The following is a 5,592-nucleotide window of genomic DNA, read 5'->3' as shown; positions in this document are numbered from 1 at the left end:
TACACATTACATGTGCAAAAACATTGCAGATTTGAGCAAGGAATTAACACAGCCTCCATCAATTCCACTGCTCCTCCAAAAATGGAGAAAAAGTCGGCATATTAATCTCAGACAAGAAACATTTATTTAACCAAAAAAAAACAGCATCAACTTAATTATGTGAATATCTTTGTAGGTTAACAAGCGAGTAATACACCCCTCTCTCCCCCTTCCCTATCAACGCCGCGTGCGTCCCCTTCTCCACCACCTTCCCCTTCTCCACCACCGCGATCGTGTCGCAGCTCTGAATCGTGCTGAGCCTGTGCGCTACCACGATGCTCGTCCTCCCCACCATCACCCTCTCCAGCGCGTCCTGCACCACCTTCTCCGACTGCGTGTCCAGCGCGCTCGTTGCCTCGTCCAGCAGCAGCACCGCCGGGTCCTTCAGTATCGCCCTCGCTATCGCAATCCTCTGCTTCTGCCCTCCCGACAGCTGCAGCCCCCTGTCCCCACAGAACGTCTCGTACCCGTCCTTCAGCCCGCGATAAAATCGTGCGCGTTGGGCGCCTTCGCGGCCTCCACCACCTCCGCCTCCCCCACGCCCTCATCCGCCCCGTAAGTTATATTTTGCCTGATGGTACCCGCGAATAGCGTGGGCTCCTGACTTACCAACGCAACGTGTTTCCTCAACGACCGCAGATCATACGTCTTTATATCTCGGCCGTCTATTTTCACAACACCACTTATAGGATCATAAAATCTCTCAATTAGGCCTATGATCGTTGACTTCCCCGACCCACTCTGCCCCACTAAAGCAGTGGATCTCCCTGCCTCAATGCTCAACGAGAAGCCTCTAAAGATCATCGTGTCCGGCCTAGCTGGATACGCGAAATCCACGTCTTCAATCTCAACGCGCCCAATGAGCTTCCCGGGTTCAATCCATCGGGATCCTCGGGCTCAATCAACGAGTACCTATCCAAAACGGTAAACACGGATCCAACTGCATCAGCTCCTTTAGCTAAGTCATTGGTCATCGTCCCTGCATCCGCGATCACTCTCCCGGTACTCACCAAAATCATGAACGTCTGAAACAGCGCCTTCGCGCTGATGAACCCTTCGTCTATTAGTTTCCCGCCATACCAGAAATCCAGAGCCCAGGTGCATGTCATGAGGCTCTGAGATGTCCCTAGCCCGATCCCCGCGAACCAGGACTGGCGTATGCTCTCCTTCCGCGGCCCTCTTTGAGCGTGTTCCAGCATTTTGAGTATCCGGGCTTGGGACGAGAAGGCTGCCACGGTTCTGAGATTCGAGACTGCTTCAGCTGCGAGCTTGCTGCTCTCTTCTTGAGCTTTGATTGCTTGTTTTGACATGTTCTTGAGTAAAACACGTTTCAAGTAGTAGCAGATGATGATGAGAGGTTGAACTGCAATCATCACTAATGCGAGCTTCCACGCCACAGCAAGCCCATTGTGAAAGCTATGGTCACTGCAGAGAATGTCTGTATCAGCAAGGCCATTCTGTCACCTACGAGCGACCTCACCTTTGTAAATATAAAGTGCAGTCAGTTAAATTCTGGTCAGTATCATAAAGCTTGGAAACGAAATATAATTCACAAAAATATTACCACCGTAACTTACCACATTGGCATCCTTGGCGAGTCTGGAGCAGACAGCGCCGGTAGCGTTTTCGTCTTGATCGAACCACCCGATTTCGAACGTGAGGATTTTCGACGATTTCGAACGTGAGGATTTTCGACAGCATCCTCCCGGATCCTCTTCGTCAGGTGCTCCCCATTGCCGCGAAGTTGTAGTGTTGCAAGATGTTGAGCATGGAGAAGACGGCTAGGCTGACGAGCACAGGGCGTATATCTCGTCTGTCTCTTGATCTCACGGTGATCCTTTCGAAATAGACCGAGATCATCGACCCCATCGCAAAGGCGTAGAGCGGTTGGATCGCACCGAAGAGTATTGCGCCTATGCAGCCCATTGTCGCCTGCCTCCACTCGGGCAGGTTCATGGCAAGTAGCCGTTTGAAAGAAGGCGGGCGGAACAGTTGCTCGCGCCGCTCATCAACTTGGTGCGGTCGAGTTGGCGCGACGAGTTGGCCGAGCTGGTCCTGCTCGCTAACGACAGCCTTCTGCTGCTCGTGTTGTAGATGTCATTGTTGGAGATAGTGATGGAACCTGGCATTGTGGAAGCAGGGATGATGGCCGGGTGGTGGTGGTCGTCCCTCTCGGTTGTTGGAGGCGTACGAGGGACGTGTAGAGGCCGTGCTCGTCTTCTATTAGGTCTTCGTGTGATCCGATCTCCATCACCTGGCCTTTCTGCACCACCGCGATGAGGTCCGCGCTGCGGATGGTGGAGAGGCGGTGGGCGATGGTGATGGTTGTTCGCCCCACAGCCGCCTTGTCGAGGGCTTCCTGCACAACGCGTTCGGACTCAGAGTCCAGAGCGCTGGTGGCCTCATCCAGAAGGAGGATTTTGGGGGCCTTTATAATGGCTCTGGCTATGGCTATCCTCTGCTTTTGACCTCCAGACATTTGCACACCTCTCTCTCCAACCTGAAAATGACCACATTGAAAACATTTCATCAAAATGACCAAGATTTACCTCAGTATTCTTGTTCCAAGTTATGCTGTGTAACAGTTAGTCAACTAGGTAAATAAATATCAAGTTCTAGAACATTACATCAGTTCATACATTGGATTATAACTATATTAAATTGAAGAATGTCTACACATCATTATCCATTAATATTACATTAGCATAGCCAAGTTGCTATATTGATGCATCCACTTGTCGTTTAGTAATAAATTTGTTTTTAACTAACGGAAGAGAAAGAACAGTCAACCCTACATGTATGGTTTGCTTAGTCAGAGCTTAACAGTGGTAGAGATATATTGTCATGTGGTGCGTCTAATCAATCATATGCAGAAAAAAAAAGAATGAGAGAAACGGTTTTTGCAATTGTGATTGGTTGAATAAACGATGTGTCAATATGTCCATACCACAAATTTTTTTTACTATGTTAACACCAACAAGGCCATTTATTAAAGCGGTGAAAACAAGACCAGCTAGCCCATCATAGATGCTATACCAGATGAAATAACGATATTTACCTGCGTATTGTAGCCTTGAGGCAGGCTCGTGATGAAGTTATGAGCATTGGAAGCTTTAGCAGCCTCAATAACCTCTTCCATGGATGCATCTTCCTTCCCGAACAGAATGTTCTCCTTAATGGTGGTAGCAAAAAGAGCCGGCTCCTGACTAACCAACCCCATTTGCAACCTCAGCCACTTGAGCTGCAGCTTGTCAATCGCCACCCCATCGAAGAGGATCTCGCCCCCGACCGGGTCATAGAACCTCTGCAGCAGAGCGATCACGGTAGACTTCCCCGAACCACTCCCCCCGACCAACGCCACCGTCTTCCCTGCAGGAACCCGAAGGTTGAAATCCTCAAAGATTACACTGTCTGGTCGCGAAGGGTATGCGAAAGCGACATGTCTGAACTCGACTTCTCCAGACACATTCTCCAGCATCTGCCCCTCCATGCTGTCGGAATCGATCTTGGGGACTCTCTTGATCACCTCCCTCACCCTCTCCGCAGCCGCACTTGCCTCGGAGAAGTACTTGAGGTTCGACAGCCCCGAGCCTAGTGACCTGTCCAATTAAAAAACATCATATCAAAATTTAAAACCAACATTTTGTCAAAAATAGAAATGACTCAAACTTCTCCGGATGAAAAAAAATGGCACAATTAACAAGTAACGGAGAAAGTGAGATTCTTACAATCCACCAATAGCAATGGCGGCTCCAACAGCAAAGACAGTCCCGCCTTGAGCATTGTGGTACATGACAAGCCTACTCCCATAGTAAGACATGAATGACCATATGGCAAAAACGACGCCGTTACTACCAATGGCGAGACCCTTAGCTAGACCCTGCCTGAGTCCGAGGCTAACGGTCCCCTGCAGGGCGGCAGAGTAGGACGCAATAGTCCTACTCTCGCCAACAAAAGAGTAGACGGTGCGGACAGAGGAGAGTGCCTGCTCCACGATCACGTTCGCCTTGCTGTACTCGTCCCGTATCTTCCTTGCAATGCTCATCAGCGCCCGCCCGTACATCAGCCCCGGGATCACTAGCAGGATGATAAACGGGAACCCCACGATCGCTAGCCTCCACAGCATTATGAATGCTGCCACGTACGATCCCAGGAAGGTCGACAGGTTCATCACAAAAACCGGAACCTGTTTTTTTTTTTTTTTTAAATTAACATTAGTATAATATTGTCCGTTTAAAATTTTGTTCTTGTTGCTTGCAACTTTACTTATTTTTAACGAACCTTTTCACTGATGGAATCTTGGATGACTAGGCTGTCGCTGGAGACACTCTCGATGACCTCGGCCGTGCTGGTGACGTGGAGGTCGAAGTAGCCGACATCTTGCCTCATTACAGCTTTGAGGTACCTAGTTCTTAGTCGTGAAGCTTGTCTCTCTGCTGTTCTTGTCCAGCAATATCCCTCTAAACAAATGGTTCATTTTATTTATAAGCATAATTAAATCAAAGTCAAATTCTATGCTATCTGTCTATTTACATATTCTATACTATTATTAACATTTGAAAAATTGAAATTTCACCTACCCAGAAAGCAAGCTACCCATTGCACGCAAGCCATGTAGCAAAGAACCAACGCATTCTGAAAGAGATAAACCAGAAAAAAACAAATGTTTAGTTAGAAATGAAAATTCAAGAAAATAAGAAAATAAATCGAATTCTTGCATAGTTTCGAGAGAATCGGATAAAAATAAAATATCACCCGCAATTAAGTCCAGGACTGACGTAGCTATTAAGGATGCCATAAATAGGCCTGGTTAATTTATTTATTAAAAGTTAAAGTTAAAAAAGGGGAAATTCGGACATTGGCGATGGAGAAGAAACTGACCTTGCTGATGGAGTGGGTGAAGTTTTCTGACAGAGAGTCCTGGGAAGTTCCGAAGCTGTTCATGAGCTTGCTTGTGACTAAGAGCATGACAGGCATGGAGACTCCGTCGCCGATTGCGCCCAGCAAACCCAATCCCATCAACGCCATATCGTATTTATCGGCATGCATGAATATCGACTTGAAAGAGATGCCTATGCTGCTCTTTTTCTTCTTTCTCTTCATCTGCTCCATGTCTGAACTCACCATGCTTCTTCTGCTTAATTTCTCCTTTCCCCCTCTCAGAATTTTGAAAGCAAAGCCTCTAGGCTTGTCTTCCTTATATTTGAGAGAGAGAGAGAGTGTGTGTGTCTGTGTGTGTGTGTTTTGTTGTTTAATAGAGAGAGAGAGAGAGAGAGAGAAATGATTCAAACCCAACCTTGGGATGCCAATGAATGGGTATGTGAGTTTTTGTAGGTGTATGTATATATATATATATATACACACACGAGTGAGAGAGAAAGAGAGAAAATTGTGTGCTGATTTTGTGTTGCTGTTTTCTAAGAGGTATGGACATGGGGAATTTGATGTAATTTAAAATGTTAAAAAAGTTGTGAATTTTAGTATGGGATTATTGATTTAATTTTTAATTGGAGAAAAAATAGAAGTTCAGTGAACCTCGTGTTTTTACATGAG

General features: G+C 46.9%; 1 pseudogene; it reads right to left on the bottom strand.

Moving 5' to 3' along the window:
• Nucleotides 1–91: 91 nt before the first annotated feature.
• Nucleotides 92–5,366, bottom strand: LOC121789459 (annotated as a pseudogene).
• Nucleotides 5,367–5,592: the final 226 nt, after the last annotated feature.

This window comes from Salvia splendens, unplaced genomic scaffold (genome assembly GCF_004379255.2).
Source record: "Salvia splendens isolate huo1 unplaced genomic scaffold, SspV2 ctg245, whole genome shotgun sequence".
In the NCBI taxonomy this organism is placed as follows: domain Eukaryota; kingdom Viridiplantae; phylum Streptophyta; class Magnoliopsida; order Lamiales; family Lamiaceae; genus Salvia; species Salvia splendens.
This window is presented reverse-complemented; position numbering and strand designations above follow the sequence as displayed.